Below are 17928 nucleotides of genomic sequence, written 5' to 3' on the forward strand. Positions count from 1 at the left end.
GGTGTAAGTAGACCCAGTCTAATAGCGATACATTAGGGGTTTGGTGTAAGTTGACTCAGTCTAATAGCGATACATTAGAGGTTTGGTGTAAGTTGACCCAGTCTAATAGCGATACATTAGAGGTTTAGTGTAAGTTGACCCAGTCTAATAGCGATACACTAGAGGTTTGGTCTAAGTTGACCCAATCTAATAGAGATACATAAGAGGTTTGGTGTGAGTAGACCCAGTCCAATAGAGATACATTAGAGGTTTGGTGTAAGTAGACCCAGTCTAATAGAGATACATTAGAGGTTTGGTGTAAGTAGACCCAGTCTAATAGCGATACACTAGAGGTTTGGTGTAAGTTGACCCAGTCTAAAAGAGATACACTAGAGGTTTGGTGTAAGTTGACCCAGTGTAACAGAGCCACATTAGGGGTTTGGTGTAAGTTGACTCAGTCTAAAAGAGATACACTAGAGGTTTGGTGTAAGTTGACTCAGTCTAATAGAGATACATTAGAGGGTTGGTGTAAGTTGACTCAGTCTAATAGAGATACATTAGAGGTTTAGTGTAAGTTGACCCAATCTAATAGCGATACACTTGAGGTTTGGTGTAAGTTGACCTAGTCTAATAGCGATACACTAGAGGTTTGGTGTAAGTTGACCCAGTCTAATAGCAATACACTAGAGGTTTGGTCTAAGTTGACCTAGTCTAATAGCGATACCCTAGAGGTTTGGTGTAAGTTGACCCAGTCTTATAGAGATACACTAGAGGTTTGGTGTAAGTTGACCCAGTCTTATAGCGGTTCATTAGATGTTTGGTGTAAGTTGACCCAGTCTAATAGAGATACATTAGAGGTTTGGTGTAAGTTGGCCCAGTCTAATAGCGATATCCTAGAGGTTTGGTGTAAGTTGACTCAGTCTAATAGCGATACATTAGAGGTTTGGTGTAAGTTGACCCAGTCTAACAGAGATACACTAGAGGTTTGGTGTAAGTTGACCCAGTCTAATAGCGATACATTAGAGGTTTAGTGTAAGTTGACCCAGTCTAATAGCGATACACTAGAGGTTTGGTGTATGTTGGCCCAGTCTAACAGAGCCACAGGGATGGTTTGGTGAATGAACATATGTAACAGAACCACATAACTATTACTTATAACAAATTAACCAGCCAAACCAACCCTGGTAATCCGTGTGAAGGAAGTTCCACATCACTGACCTGTTCCTCATCCCATGACCTCGGCAATGTAAATGTTTATTACAGATCCACCTGACAAACCCAACATAACCATCCCTGGTACTCTGTGTGAAGGGAATTCCACATCACTGACCTGTTCCTCGTCCCATGACCCCGGCAATGTAAATGTTTATTACAGATCCACCTGACAAACCCAACATAACCAGACCTGGTACTCTGTGTGAAGGAAGGTCCACATCACTGACCTGTTCTTCATCTCCTTACCCTGGCAACCCTCCGGCCACCTTCTACTGGACCAAGAACACCGCAGCAGTCCACACAGGCAGCTCCTACACGTTCTCTCCAGTGAAGGCTGACAACGGAGCTGACATCAGATGTGCTGCTGGTAACACCTACACAGACAGAGGCGGGTTCTCACGTCCACAGTCAGATGCATGGCAACTCAGTGTATACTGTGAGATTGGTTATTTTGAATGTTTAAGATTGGGAAATATTTCATTTAGAGAATGATACAAGTGGATAATTCCTTTCTTGTTTAATATTTGTAACATCTACTAGTCAAATGATAATTGTTTTCTAAACGTCGAATTTAATGATGAAGTTAACACTTTTTTATGGATAACAACTTCATCCATCAACTTTTTAGAAATGCCCATCAAACAATTAAGTTTAATACAGTCACAAATTAATCAGTTTAGGAAGCAACATGACTTTCATTAGAGGTTGTTTTGATGATGGTAATATATTAGAATGAACATTTATTGTGTATGAGGTATAATGTCTATCTATCAGATACATCTTTCCTGTATAACATTACTTACTGCTTTCATTTTCAAATAAGAAACAAAAGAGATCCTTATTCTTTTATTTATGACAAATGTTATATTGTTTGAGGTTTGAGTGGTAGAAAATATGTGTCTTTGTACCCCAACAGACATACCAAGAAAGGGCCAGGCAACTGTGATTGAACTGTGCTATCTCATTCACTCACTTACTCTGACAAAGACAATATTTGGGTGTGAGAGGTCATTGAATGTCTTTGTACCCTTGACCATATTCTATGTGTATGTTTATTGAGAAAGCCAATACTGAGAAACACTATTAACCCTTCAGATATGGGAGTACCAACAATAACTCCTGCTGACACACAGACCAGGAAGGAAGGACAGAGCTTGTCTCTCATGTGTTCAGCTGATGGTAACCCTGACAATGCTGTCATCTCCTGGACCTTCAACAATTCCACCATACAAGGGAGCAGTGTGATGAAAGCTGACCTGAACAGATCTGATGACGGGGAGTACGTCTGTACTGGGAAAGTCAACACAGGCAGTGTGTGTGCTGGTCTACAGGAGACATCTACTGTCAGGGTCATTGTTAACTGTGAGTAACGATGTGTCTGTGTATACCACAGTAGTTAAAGCAACATAGATGTCTACAGGGGACATCTACTGTCAGTGTCATTGTTAACTGTGAGTAACGATAGTGTCTGTGTATATCACAGTAGTTAAAGCAACATAGATTATTCTTATGAATATAAAACCTTTATGACATCAGTGCCAGAAATCATATATTTTATCTGTCATCACACTATAAAATCTCTATACACAATAAACTAGAAGTTGTTATCCATAAAGATGTACCTTTGTTTTACTTATTTGCCAACTTCTAGAATGCCAATTTAGATTTTCAACAGTCCTCTTCAGCGTCAGCCAGTTGTGATACTAATTATACCTCCCTTCCTCAACCACTGAGCAAGCACAGACAGTAAGTCTTCACTTCGTTCCTGTGTGTGCCTCCCTTAACAACAAAAATATCATACCATGAAAGTTGGTTGTTTTCACACTGTTATAAAGTTTGGAATTTCAGTTGAAGAGAATTAGTTTATTTAAGGGTTTTAATTTCTAAGGTGGTAAACGGGTTGTGTGTAACAAGATGGCGTCTCCTCCACCGACATGTACCGGGTACCACATGTGAGCATTTCACAGTTTCCTCCAGCATCGCTCCACCCCAGATAGAAGCCATGCCTCATCTGTCAGTGAGTCTTTTGAAGGAGTTACTGAAAGACCAGCAGGCCATGCAGACATGTGGACGTGATCTCGGTGGAGATGCTACCAATCTGACAGAACAGACTCAACCTCAGCAGACTAAGAAAGTTCTGCCAGCTGGGTGGCCACGTTAGGGGAGCAAGTATCATGGCTGGGTGACTTGGATGATTGGATCTGATGCAGGCAGCTTGGATCCACGTCACTCATAATGTGACGTCCAGGATCGTCTCGATCTGATGATGGGAGGTAACTCAACTACTGGAATGGGTCATAGGCCTTTGGATATATGGTTGAAGTCCACCAGAACTCGGATAGGACATTGAGGGCGATGTTCTTGAGTAGTGTCAGATTTCCATGGCTGATGATGGAAGACAGGGCATAGAGCCATTTCCCAACACTTACATGGGACCTCTAATGTTGATTACCAAGGAAAACATGGAGTACATCGAAGATTAGGACTAGGAAGACTGTCATGGATAAATGCCTCTTCTGTTTAATGAAACACTCAACAAGACCTGATAGACGTGTGTCAGGACACCACATATGGGATTGAGCAATCCACAATAATCTCGGCAGCCAATGCCCGGAGCTATGTCTCTTAAGCCTGGAATCATCCAAGAAATGTTCCTTCCCCCAAAAAAACTTTATGCCTTTATGCAAGGAATGGGTGTAGATACTGGACACACTTCCGCGCTCACAACCCTACATGGGTCCTCGGGATGGTTACTGACAACCTGATTACGATCTGCTGGGAGGAAGACACTTCCACGGTATTGACCGCTACTAACTGTCAGGTACCCCTAGACCAAACCCTGTCGACCTGGCTATTTCTATGGACTTAGATTCTTGCCTTCTGTAAATTAACCCAAGCCTAACACGTGTGGTTCTGGAAGGAAAAAAGCTCCATTTCCATCCGACCAGCAGTTCTATCTATTCTCCAGTCTTGTACTCAAGGAAAACACCACCGATTTGTGCATGATCATCGATCTGAAAGTGATTTCTGATTCAAGCAACCAACTCAGAACTCAACCCAGAACAGGCTATCATCTATATAGGCGCCAATATTCCAGTTTCACAGTGGAATTCTTTGTCCAGCAGAGGATCTTTATCTCAACATGATGCGGATGGTCGATCCAACCACACTCTTCGCTAGTGGATGTCACTGCTCGGAAATCTGATGTCAGTACAAGACAGGACTTACCCGGGGCGACTTCACCTTCATCCCATTCAGGCTGGCACGTATTCAAAGCGGTCATCAACACTGGCCACACTAGTGCCTTTCCCTGCAACATTACTGGTTCATTCCTCGATGAGAGAGGATGGTGCATTTTTATTCGCCTTGGTTGATTTGATCCATGGCAGAATGGACGCCCACCACATTCTAGGCACTGTCAACATCTTGGCCTATAGCTTATCCCGCTGTGGTCACTCCATCCAGAGGTATTTAAATGGATAATGTCATTGTGGGACAGACCTCATCTGGACTCGTTCACCACATGCCTCAACATCAAGGTCCCTGTGTATGTCAGCCCAGTGCTGAATGTTCACCTTAAGCTCTTCAAGTGGAAGGGGGCACGGGTGGCCCAGTCGTCTAAGGCGCCGCGATTCGCTGTGCAGAGCTGCGTCCCTTGCGCATGCCAGAAACCTATGATTGTGTGTTCGAATCCCGGTTCGCCCCGATTATGAATCTACGTTTGTTAGCACCATACCCGTGCTCGTCTGAGACCTGCAACACTTCGGGCTTTCCTCCCACATTCAGCTGACTGGAATATAACTGGATATAACTGGAATACTGTTCAACGCAACGTTAATCCAAACTCAGTCACTCACTCTTCAAGTGGACGTGTTGTCCATGGATTGAACAGGGTTCTTCACATATGCTTTGTCTTTGGCCTGTTCTTGAAAGAGTTCTTTGGAAAATCGAGGACATGGACGGCATGATTGTTCTCATAGCTCATGATGTGGTCAGCCCAGGCCTTGGTTCCCAAAACTGTTCCTGTTACATAGACTGCTGATTTAGGATACCTGTTGAGCCTTTTTAATAACAATTTAAACTGAAAAAAACCTCTCCATATTCATAAGAAGTCTCTGCTTAAAGCAGAAAGTTTGGCTTGTGGGTAATAAGACTCTCCAGTTCAAGAACCTTCACACTGTTGGAAAGAAGGTTATATTTCCGCTGTAACTGACTACAGTCCTGTGGAATAATATGTAACTGTAACTTAAACGACTCGCTCCACAGGTCGCAAAAAGGCGAAGATTATTTTGTATTAGATATGGTATGAGTTGAGAAAATAGTTCACGTAACTTTCAGTAGAAAACTAAAATCTACTTAAATTCATGTACACTCGATGCTATACTTGAATTTATCTCATCAAAATTTGAGGGACGAGACTATTTTTTTTATGAAGACCCTTATATATTTTTTATTGAAATGAACCGAGTTGGTTAAGGTTGCCCTTCTACGACTCAAGACTCGTGATGACAGAATGTCAAAGTTAGGTCTGTTTTGCTCGATTGGCTACAAAAAATGCCATTGTTTTCGAATAGAGGCCATAATAGCATGTGGGTGTTTCAAACTTTCCATTTTCCTTCATTTTATCACTTGGTCCTGCTTCATCAAGGGTCGAATGACTAATTAATTCATTGCATAAAAACAAAGGTCGTCAGGACCTTACCAGTCTACTGCTTCATAGACAATACACAATTCCTGCTCTTGGCAAACGTTTAGCACTGCCGAATCGGCATCTCTGTCTTGTTCCGCCTCTCTTATTCTACATATTCCACCAACATTGTGACATAATATTATGAAGGAACTTAGTATGGTCATCGAGGTTGGATATCTGATATATTTTGTCCACCAATATTAATGAAGTATCTCATTTGGTGGAAAACATCTTAAAGAGGCATTTCATTTGTACTTTCAGTACATGAACACCAATGTTTTTAGGGATACATTAAACTCTGGCTGGGGAGCCCATATGAACAGCCCAACAGTTCAGGGGTTATGGCAACCATACAAAAGCAATCTCCGGGAATTGTCTTGAGATGCAACAGTGTTGGGCTACATCAAGAGACAAGGGGGAATAGGATGTTTATTAACATACAGGGTTACAAGCTGTGACAACAGGTATATATTTAGCTCAATACAGAGCCCAAATTGGATATTTCATTCAGCCAAACAAATCAAGGAAACATCTGACTCTTCACACAACCTACTTTTCTATGTGTTTGAGTCTCTTTAGGCCTTCAATTATTTATTAGTTGATTTACAGATATTTTCTCTCAAAACTTGAAGTCATTGGTGGATCTGTCAACCAGTCAATAAATAAACATACCTATTTATGCTGAGCATGCCCGCCAACCTACGCCCAGCAACGGGTCCCGTCACACGACAGCAACAAGCTACGCTTTCAGTTGATCCAACTGGTTCAGTCAGGATAAATACAACAGACAAAAACTCACATGAGGTACTAGTTATTGACACCCAGACTCAATACTGTTAAGCTTTGAACAACCAAGTTGACAACATGGCGTCCGAAGTTCAAGTGTATTGAGAACTGAAAACAAACAAAATTTTAACTAAAACCAGTTAACAGAGATGAGCGATAGACTGGATGATTCGGAATGTTGATATAGAAGAAACAATCTTACTTTTCATGGAATATCAATTAGGTGAAACTAGGGAACAATATGAAGGAAATATTTGTGACTTTTTATCAGGGTCACTTGAAATGCCTGATGCATGTAGCATTATCATCGACAGAGCCCATCACATGTATGCGAAAATAATGACTCCCCTATTGTCATAAAGGTCGTCACCACCACTGACAAAAGTACCATTTTCAGAGAGGCTAAGAATGTGCAACAGGACACACAGTACCGAGTGACTGAGGATTTCCCCGTCACATCAGAGAAAACAGACATATTACATTGGTTTTCTGAAGCACAAAAGGCAGGGAAACGACTAAAAGCAAGGCTCAATCAGTTGATAATCGACAACAAAGTGTTTAAAATGTGACAGAGAGACAAAGACTATGGTCAAAATGAAACGATCACGCGAGGACCAGAGATGTCAATTTCTCCAACAACAGATGGGGTGGGGCCCACGTGTCTTTTGTTTGGACCCAGAAATAGAGCAGATCAGGGGGAGGTCACTCCCAATCACCAAAGTGAAAACAATCGTGTGAAGAAAAGACCATGGTCTATGACATTACTGCCTTTTGTGAATCTTTTGTAAAAATACCGAATGAGTTTCATGATTTCTAAAAAGGGTATGAAACTGGAAATTGTTTGAGAGGGAAAACAAAATACTCTATAGAGGTGTTATGACATTTCTCATTGAGTTGTACTGAATTTTAGAAGGATACAAGTCTGGACATTGACATAATTTTGAACAATGGATTTGCTTGTAAAGAGCAGTCGATGGAAGTGGGAAAGTGATATAACTTTGTTTTTCACATAGCGGTACATATTGCCAGAATGCTTCCCAATCTATCAAAAGAATAATTACGATGGAATTGAGCATTCATATTATCTCAACTGATCACCCAAACTGTGATATTCTCCTCACAGAAGACATGATTGATTGAGTTATATCCCAAATGACAATGACTGTAAACTACGGTTATATCGAACTTAACGGGACCCCAAATTTTAGTTTGTTATATCCATAGTTCGTTATAATCACATATACAGCATATATACAGCAAATGGCCGGGACAAAAAATAAAACAGTTTGATATAGCTGCCAGTTCGTTATAAGCGTGTTCGTTATAAACGTAGTTTACTGTATTGATTTTATACAGGATGGTATTCATGATTATCCTGGCGATACTTTTGAATCTCGAAGATCAAGTAAAGATGTAAATTTAAATAATTATGGGAAGAAATGAATTTATTACTGTATTTAATCAAATACTTAAAACTAGACAGTTTCCTTATCTGTAGGGAAGAAGTATTATTTGACCCATGTTTAAGGCTGGTACAAGCAAATACCCAAACAATTATAGGGGATATGGCTTATGAATGTGTCTCTGCAAGGTATTTACATCAATTTTAATATTCAGAATGGGTGTAATTATAAGAACATTATTATCGTTGCAATCTCACCCACCCAATCGTTTGGCCATTGTGTTTATCTGTACAGCTGTGCCTAAGGGGAACAATTCACTACCTTCACAAAATAGTATCGTTCAGTTTATGACATCATCAAGTTGAAAGCTTCTGTTCGAATCTCCAAATGCAAAGTTTAATACATGTGATGCATTTAGGACACAAATGTAATTCCAGATAAATCTGACGAGTATGGAAAGCCTATGGATTGCAATTTGTTTTTGTAACTGAGCATGGCTTGTATGATTATCAGCTAACTGTTGTTTCCCCTAGATGCTCCTGACATTACCTTCAGCCCTGTGGACATCACAGAGGGACAGCCACTGACGTTGAAGTGTGAAGCTAGAGGTCGTCCTGCCTCATACACCTTCAGTAGTTTCATTCAGTACTGGGGAAATACATCAGTTGACAGCCGAGCTGGAACACCGAGTGGAGGTGACTACACATGGAGTGTTGGTGCTGCCACCTACCTGGACACAGGAGTGTATGAGTGTAGAGTGGACAACACAGTCACAGGCAGGAATGATGTGTTAGTACAGAGGAAGAGAGCCAGTGTCAGTGTTAGAGGTAGGTGTACTTTGTGTATGAGTGTAGAGTGAACAACACAGTCACAGACAGGAATGATGTGTTAGTACAGAGGAAGAGAGTCAGTGTCAATGTTAGAGGTAGGTGTACTTTGTGTATGAGTGTAGAGTAGACAACACAGTCACATACAGGAATGATGTGTTAGTACAGAGGAAGAGAGTCAGTGTCAATGTTAGAGGTAGGTGTACTTTGTGTATGAGTGTAGACAACACAGTCACAGACAGGAATGATGTGTTAGTACAGAGGAAGAGAGTCCGCGTTAATGTTAGAGGTAGGTGTACTTTGTATATGAGTGTAGACAACACAGTCACAGACAGGAATGATGTCTTAGTACAGAGTAAGAGAGTCAGTGTCAGTGTTAGAGGTAGATGTACTTTGTGTATGTGTGTAGAGTGGACAACACAGTCACAGACAGGAATGATTTGTTAGTACAGAGGAAGAGAGTCAGTGTCAATGTTAGAGGTAGGTGTACTTTGTGTATGAGTGTAGACAACACAGTCACAGACAGGAATGATGTCTTAGTACAGAGTAAGAGAGTCAGTGTCAGAGTTAGAGGTAGATGTACTTTGTGTATGTGTGTAGAGTGGACAACACAGTCACAGACAGGAATGATTTGTTAGTACAGAGGAAGAGAGTCAGTGTCAATGTTAGAGGTAGATGTACTTTGTGTATGTGTGTAGAGTGGACAACACAGTCACAGACAGGAATGATTTGTTAGTACAGAGGAAAAGAGTCCGTGTCAATGTGAGAGGTATGTTGGAACTATATTGGCTACTGTCACTGTCCGACTGACACATCACTTACCCTGTGATGAAATAAATATTAATGCGCGCATTCCAGGAAAACTTGCAATGTTTCGGTAATGTTTGTGAGAGATAGAAAGCGATTTTCAAGCACAGAATTGAATGTGTTTGGGGATGGGGATGGTAAATATCCTGTATCCAAGGATCGCTAAATACAACGTTTATTCCTAATACAGGATATTTACCATCCCCAAACACACAAGCATGATAACCTCTATGTATTGATTTTGAGGCTTCATTGGTTTCCTGTTCCAGCACGTCCAAAGTTCACTGATGATTCCAAACAAAGATTCGGCGCTGAAGTAGGAACAGACACAACGTTGGTCCAGAGTTTCTACAACAGTGACCTGAACTACACATCCTATAACTGGACATTTGGACAGCTGGACACTCCCGTCAACAGACCAGGCTCAGTCAGGTCAAGTCAGGTGACGCTGAGGAAGAACAATAAGGAGGTGCAGCATGCTGGCTTCAGTGTGTCTCTGGTGATCCAGAACTTCAAGGAACAGGACATCGGCGTCTACACAGTCACTGTGTGTAATGTAGTGGGCTGTAACTCCTCACAGGTCCACTTGACAGTGGCAGGTAGAAACTGTATTCTTTATGTTGTCAGTGAGGGAGTATGGTCTTACGATGCTTTTAGCAATATTCCAACGATTTCATGGCAGGGGACAACAGAAAGGGGCTTGACACATTGTACCCATGTGGGGAATTGAACCTTGGGATTCTATGTGACAAGCGAAAGTTTTGTTCATATAAAAAATCACACGTATAATACCTTGTTAGAAAGTGAGCAGAAGGTAATTAATCAAAACAATAACTAGATCAGAGGTAACCACGCCCCTCAAAATCATGGGTGATAACTACCTAGATGGTTGTTAATGATCGGAGGTTAACTTGGGGTATTCCTGTTTTTTGGTTTTATATTTGACTCATGCTTTTCACTCAAATTTAAGGCTAATATTTTTACTGTCATGAAACTCCACAGATAACTGTGATGACATTTTGGATAAGCAAAGTTTGTACACAATCAGGATTTTTCGAAAGGAAATCAACGACATGGAGGACATTAAGTTCCAGAAGAACGAATTCTTAATTCTAACATTTACATTTATGTTCGTAACTGGATGAAGCGTCTTAATAATGATGTGGCTATTTAAACCAATTTTCCCATTACATTTCAACTAATGTCCTGTAACTGTGACTACACCAAATTCTATTGACTTTCGTCAGTGCGAATCATCGAACTTGCTGTATAAACGCATACGTAAATAGATTGTTTTTGTTTTAACCTTGCAATTGGTTTCATTAGTGCTTTTGCAGATAACTTTATTCAATGGATAAACTTGTTTGTTTGACTTAAGGGTTTATAAGTATATTGAGTGTGAGTGAAATTGTAGGTGGTATTAATACTGGCAAGGATAGCCGGCTAGCTGCAGATAATAGCGATGACGTTGTTGTGATTGTGACTGTTGAAATGTTCATGTGATGATCGAACTGTGGACTTTTGTGTTCACACATAAGAAATACCGCTTACATATTTTTAATGACAATTTTTTTTTCTAAACCTAGGACCTCCGTTGGTTCCCCTGGAGTTTAGGGTTGTCAACACCACGGTGACCAGCGTCCTGCTGAGATGGAAGTCTAACTACCCTGGTGGAGATTACACACAGACATTTCTCCTGCACTACAGAGTGGAGACGTCAGGGGAGTGGAAGATGCAGGAGTATGAGGACAACCCCGGGGGATACGTATACGCTGACGTCACAGGTCTCCAGTCAGGAACTCGGTATGAGTTCAAGGTGATGGCCAGGAATACCAGGGAGCAGAACAACGAGGGGCCCTTCACACAGGTCGAGTCATGGGAAACAAAATGTAAATATGAGATATTAAACATATTAGTTGTATAGTATAATATAAGACTTGAAAATGTTTTACATGACTTTACCAAGTCAGAGTAGTGTTTGTAAATCGAGTCAGGTGTGTACTGCACGATATTCACAATGGAACCTCAGTGGTCTAAATATATGACAAGCACCATGAAATAAAAGTGAGATTCAGGGGAAAGTAAAATGTCACTGATACACACATGGTTAACAATATCTAAACTTAACAATATCTAATTAATATCTAACTTGCAATGTAATAGAGAAGTTAACGTATCTGTTTATATTTATCTATGACCAGGTAATCCAGACAAGTCTGGTTTGTCGGGGTCATCACTTGGAATTGGCCTTGGTGTAGGGCTGGGGATATGTATCATTGTTATCATAGTGATGGGAGCAGCACTGATCTATCTTAGAAGACGTCACGTATTGTCAACACATGATCGAGGTAAAGTGAACATCGATGTAGGTTTTTCTGCAGTTATCCGATATTTCAGTGAAACATTATCAGGGAGAATAGGGATTCGATACCATGTTTCTGTCACGCCTGATGAAGCAAACCTGCCCAGATAATTAGGCCACACATTGCCGCCATCAACCATCAAGTATTTATGACAAAGAGAAAGCAACCTCTTTAAGCCACAGCGTGGTTGTGCCACTTGTAGCTCCTGAATAATTAAACTAGTGGCGATAGAATCGTTCGTCAGTCAGAGGCAGGTGTTATCTCACTGTCAATTATTTATACTATTAAACATTGAAATGATCATCCATAACTATGCACTTACAATTACCAGTCTACTATTTAAACGGGTCCAATATGTAAAGTGTATTGATCTTCATTGAGGAATGTTTCCTGGTGACTTCAGTTGTGATACTGATGGTTTGTATTATTTGCTACAGGTAAACCTGCTGCTCAGATTCAAGACAGGTAAGTTGTACAATACACTTTCAATTTGTTTTGTCTTTGCAGAAACTTAAAGAATGCACCAAGAAAACATTGTATCAATGGAAGTTATTAATATTATGCTTAAGAATCAAGTCAACAATCATATTCAATTGTTTGATGAAATGTTTCGTTTGTATTCTCTTTATTTTCCCTTCAGAGACATTCGGGAACAACCAACTGGCAATACTCAGAACTCAGGTAAGATCATTATTCTGGTATTTTCATTAATGTTTTGCACTATGCAGCCATGCAGGTAGGACATGACATAGACTTACTACCAAAGTCTCGAAATCAGCACCCACAACATGTGAATGAAATCAGATTGATGTCCTTCCTGCCACGATACAGATAAAGTTGCTGTTTTATCTTGTTGAAGAACATCGTGATGCCTCAGACTGTTTTGTTTCGGAATGAAATAATATTTAAGAAATTAAAAAAGTAGTTATATAAAGGAATACAGATTCTCTCATTACCAATATATTGGAATAATGTTTACACCCTAAGCTGTACTGACAAGGGCAACCTCAATACAAGCAGAGAAAGTATGCCAAATGATCTTGAAACTTCAAAATCTAAATAAGGTCGACTGGAAATACATATCGCAGATTGGAGACAAGTCCAAACCAAGTTTTTCAAGAAAATTTTGTATTTACCCAAAACTGCTAATATTGCATTTGTTTGTGGGGATTGTGGCAGAAACACTTTAAATATGTGTCATATCTTTCATAGTGAATCACCTTTTGGGCTAAGCTGATCATCATGGATAACAATAGACTTCCCAACAAAACGTACCTTATGTTATATGGACTGGAGAGTGAGAACAGAACGCCATGGATCACCTACATTAAGGACGTGTTATTTAAATATGGACTTCGCTATGTTTGGATTATTCAATAAATGAATATTGTTAATGGAATTTAAACAATACTTAAAGGATGTTAACTCTTTAACAATGGAGAGTATCACTTGACACTCCAACATCCAGATTATACGCCTACTATACATACAAATCTATTGTAAACGTAGAAATGTATCTAACTAACATTGGAATGGTTCTCTATCGGCAATCATTATCCAGATTATGAGGTTGCCATAATTTAAAGATTGAGCCTGATTTGTTTGTTTGTTTGTTTGTTGTTTAACGCCGCACTCAGCAATATTCCAGCCATATGACGGCGGTCTGTAAATAATCGAGTCTGGACCAGACAATCCAGTGATTTACAGCATGAACATCCACGCAATTGGGATCGATGACATGCATCAACCAAGTCAGCGAGCCTGACTACCCGATCCCGTAAGTCGTCTTTTACGACAAGCATAGTCGCCTTTTACGGCAAGAATGGGTTGCTGAAGACCTATTCTACCCCGGATCTTCACGGGTAGAACCTGGTCATAGATCTGGTGTTGATAGAGAATGTCAGTTGCTTTGTTCTATATTTTGTTATGATTATGTTGATTGTGAGTTTCATATTTTACTTGTATGTTTCACTTTTGTCGCTTTAATGAAATTATTAAGTCACCTTCGATGTTAAAATAAGCAATGCTTGGAATGTTTTGAAAATGTTACCAATACCAAAAGCCAAACTATAGACATTGTATTTCATACCTTTAAGTTATACCCGTCAGTACTTGTGTGAAATGTATTTTCTGATTTGTGTCAAGCAACACAGATATTGTATAATGTTATGTCCTGTAGGCCTGTGGCCTTTGACGCAGGAAACAATGTTGTGTTGTATTCTGTCTAAAACATTGCAGGTATCCAGGATCTTAATCAGTATGCCAGGTTTGAGGAGTGCGCCTCCCAGCCATATTCCCAGTTGAAGATCTACGAAAACAATAAAGGTGAGTTAATGGATTACAGGAACATTTGGTGAACCTGTCAAGTGACAATAAGCATGATTGAGTACCACAGTACAATCATTTCTGAGCTTGATGTAAAATAAACATATCTTTGTGTTGGAGACTAAAATTGTCTTTGATTACAAATCAGATGACAGCAATCAAATCATACACAAGCAATCGAATATTCCATATCAGCTATTAAAGGAGCATGTATTGTTTGTTCTGCCAACCAACACATGATACAGATTTCACTATCACCTAGGTTTACATGTCAATTGGTGGACATGTGTTTCAAACTAGATAACTGTGTAATCGCCCTGAATGAATGTAAGAGCTGATTTGATCATTTGTATGGACTTTAATTAATCTGCATGTTAAGCAGGTCGTGTGCCACATGAGCCGGAGTACAAAGGTCCACAGGAGAGATCTCAAACCACCTACGAAACAGTGGCGCTACATACGTATGAAAGTACGGACAGGAATGTGAAAGGTTGAACATCTTTTCCAATCTACTTTCTATTAATTGTTTGCCCATTGCTGTGTAACCTGGTGGTTCTCTTGTATACAAAAGGACGTTTTGTGGCATGTTAAGCAGATACATTACATCTACATTTATGTTTATCAGTGTGAAGAAGTGTATGTTATGAAGGATTACTTCAGGAGTCAACCATGTGGAGTTCGGTCATACCACTAGCTACTCTGATCGCTTATCTGTTGACCTGCAGATGGTTTGGGACGTGTGCACTGCAGTCCCTCAGTTGCAGTCCCTCGTCGTTTGATGTTTGATGTTGGAACAAGAATGTGTAACTGGTCTTATTTCCTCCCTTATTGTTTCAGATCCGACCTACGTCAATGCATCAACAACAGGATGAAACGCATTGAGCCAGACAAGAAAATATGATACTGAAAGCATAAATGTACAAGCTCCTCGAGACAGACTGCTTCAGCCAAGCAAATATACAAATTAGTTATTCACCTTTTTAACGTTCTTCTGAAACGCCCTTTGCGTTTCGTAGAAGACAGCCTGTCACAACCAGTTTAAGATAAATTAATAGGGCTGCAACGATACAAGTAGGTCACGATATGATACGTATCTCGATACTTACATCACGATTCAATGCGTATCGAGATACGCTACGATACACATAGTGACAAGAGAAGACAAGAGGTAAATGAATTAAACTTTCCATGTAATGGCTAGCAAACACAACAGTAACAGTCCTTCATGTTTGTGAGTTGTGACTAGATAGTAGGAGTAAATACTAAATGTACCAGTCCAGTAACTAATGATTTGCTATTTTCATGTATAAAGCCAAAGGCACACAAAACAATTAAAAACAATTATTGCAACCAACAGAACAGTGTATGAGGAGATGACTGTCACTAAAAAAAATTATGTCACAAAACTTCTGATCATGTATGATACATGATACAAATAAAAGGAATCCAAATAAAAGATTTTTTTTCAAACACTGAACACGTTTCATCGACATTTCAAACACTCAAAATTCTGCAGTATTTTGAAATGCCATTAGACAGACATAAAAGTAAAAGTCCTACATGGACTTTCGTATCTGGGCTCTAATGTTTGCAGCAGATTTCTGAATCCAACTTTCTCCACTACAGAATCTGGTCTCATATCAAGAGATACATGCCGATACTCCTAGTAATGCCTCGGGCATGTGATGACATTGCCGGCAATTTGGTTTTGAAAGCCTCTGGTGAACGAAGTTGACCAGCTGGGTGTGACTGATCATTCATGTTAAAATCCGTTTGGGATTTAGTAAAGTTAGTTACAGGCTTTGTCTTTTTCCTAAACGTGTAGCACCACTAGTGTCCATATTTGGGTGAAGGCGGCGTATGTGTGTTGTCATGTTTGTCGTGCTGTGCTGCCCCTGTATTTCAACCATGCGTGACACACGCGACAGCACGTTTCATCTTTGAACACGTGTTTGATTCGATCTTCAAATGTTACTGACAACCCGAAATGTTCCCAAACTACTGATTTTTGTGAGTCCCTGGTGGTTTATCTAGCAAACAACGAGCGTCTGCTTTTTCCGACATGTTTGAGTTAGAGACCCCTCAGCCAATCAGAAAGATTTTCCATCCTTCTCCTGAATTATTTTATTCCATTTATCACTCTATCACTCCATTTTATGTTGCATTTTATTCATGTCAATCTCTTTATCCACCCTCCCTACCTCACTCATTCATCCAATAACTTGGGACACTATGCTCAGTGGATAAGAGCGGTGCTACAGTAGGTGACAGGGTGGACTTTTCAAACAACTGTAGGACAGGAGGACGAAACATTTAACGGATGAATACTGAAGTTCCAAAAGATTATTACCGCAATCCATCAACACATAACCACGTGACATGTGATGACACCCTACATTTATCTATTCACCTCAATATTCACCCGCAATAACGTTCCTTGCAATGTAGAATATTTTTTTACAAATCCAAGCAAATGCAAAATAAGATTGGGAGAAACTTCAGTTCAACATAATACATGAGCAGTTGATAATAGTGAGTTTATTAAAGGCTTGTTATACACAAGAAATGACCATCTGGCAGAATGAAATAATTCTGGCGACATCGAACTGTAACAGTCTCTCTAGTAATCCGTGTGAAATCGATTATCACTACTTAATCGAATGTCAGTTTTATCTACCTGCAAGAACAATCATATTCAATTATATAACTGAAATGTGTAGGACCAAACTAGTCGCTGGTGTGTCAATATTGTTAAATGGGACCTCCCATCTCGGCTACAACGAACATGTAAGTTGTTTCACTCTGTCCATATGTATATCAACCACACCAATAGATTTATGTACATACAAAACCCCGTTCTTGCTGCTTCTCTCTGTTTCTATATACTCTGTCTTATTTACATATTTCAATGTTGTTACTTTATACTGCTACCCATGTAAAGGTTTGGAGAGGTCTGCGTAAGTTGTGAAAACTTGTGCCAAATCCTTTTCCTTGTAAATAAAATATTTTTAAATCAATGGACATGTCCGTTTTTGTTAAAATGATTACCTGACTTACACAGGTTGTAAGAATATTCACCCATTGGATCTATGCCACTAGACCTCACACTGTAAGCCAGAGATTGAGTAATAGCGTCTATCTTCATAAGTTAGTACAGACTTGAAGTAAGGGTGAACCATGAACAACTGTAACCAATTCATATTTAAGTGGAAGTATACATTGTATACATCAGTAATCCCTCTCAGCACCTGAACACATTGAAGTATCATAATGTACCCATATGTCAAGTTATGTCCGTGTGAATGTAATACATATCCTGTGCTACTATAACCCTACAATGGAACTGACAGGTTAGTTGAATAGGCTGTTCAGGGGGATTGCACTGAATACGATGTTGAACCACACGTTGAAGTATTCGTTCGATATCCTTTACATAAAGCAATAATGACATCTTTGTTGCTTCATACAACATTTGTGGTTTCTGTCCCAGCTGCACTCCGTCAAACAAATATCTCGTCGTGTATTCTCCCGTG

The 17928-nt window shown here is 39.8% G+C and overlaps 1 pseudogene; it reads left to right on the plus strand.

The window, feature by feature from the left end:
* LOC139457110 (uncharacterized) overlaps nt 1-15267 on the plus strand; it is a 35469-nt pseudogene extending 20202 nt beyond the window's left edge.
* Nucleotides 15268-17928: the final 2661 nt, after the last annotated feature.

This window comes from Haliotis cracherodii, unplaced genomic scaffold, assembly GCF_022045235.1.
Source record: "Haliotis cracherodii isolate W230 unplaced genomic scaffold, xgHalCrac1.p SCAF_12, whole genome shotgun sequence".
NCBI classification, from domain to species: domain Eukaryota; kingdom Metazoa; phylum Mollusca; class Gastropoda; order Lepetellida; family Haliotidae; genus Haliotis; species Haliotis cracherodii.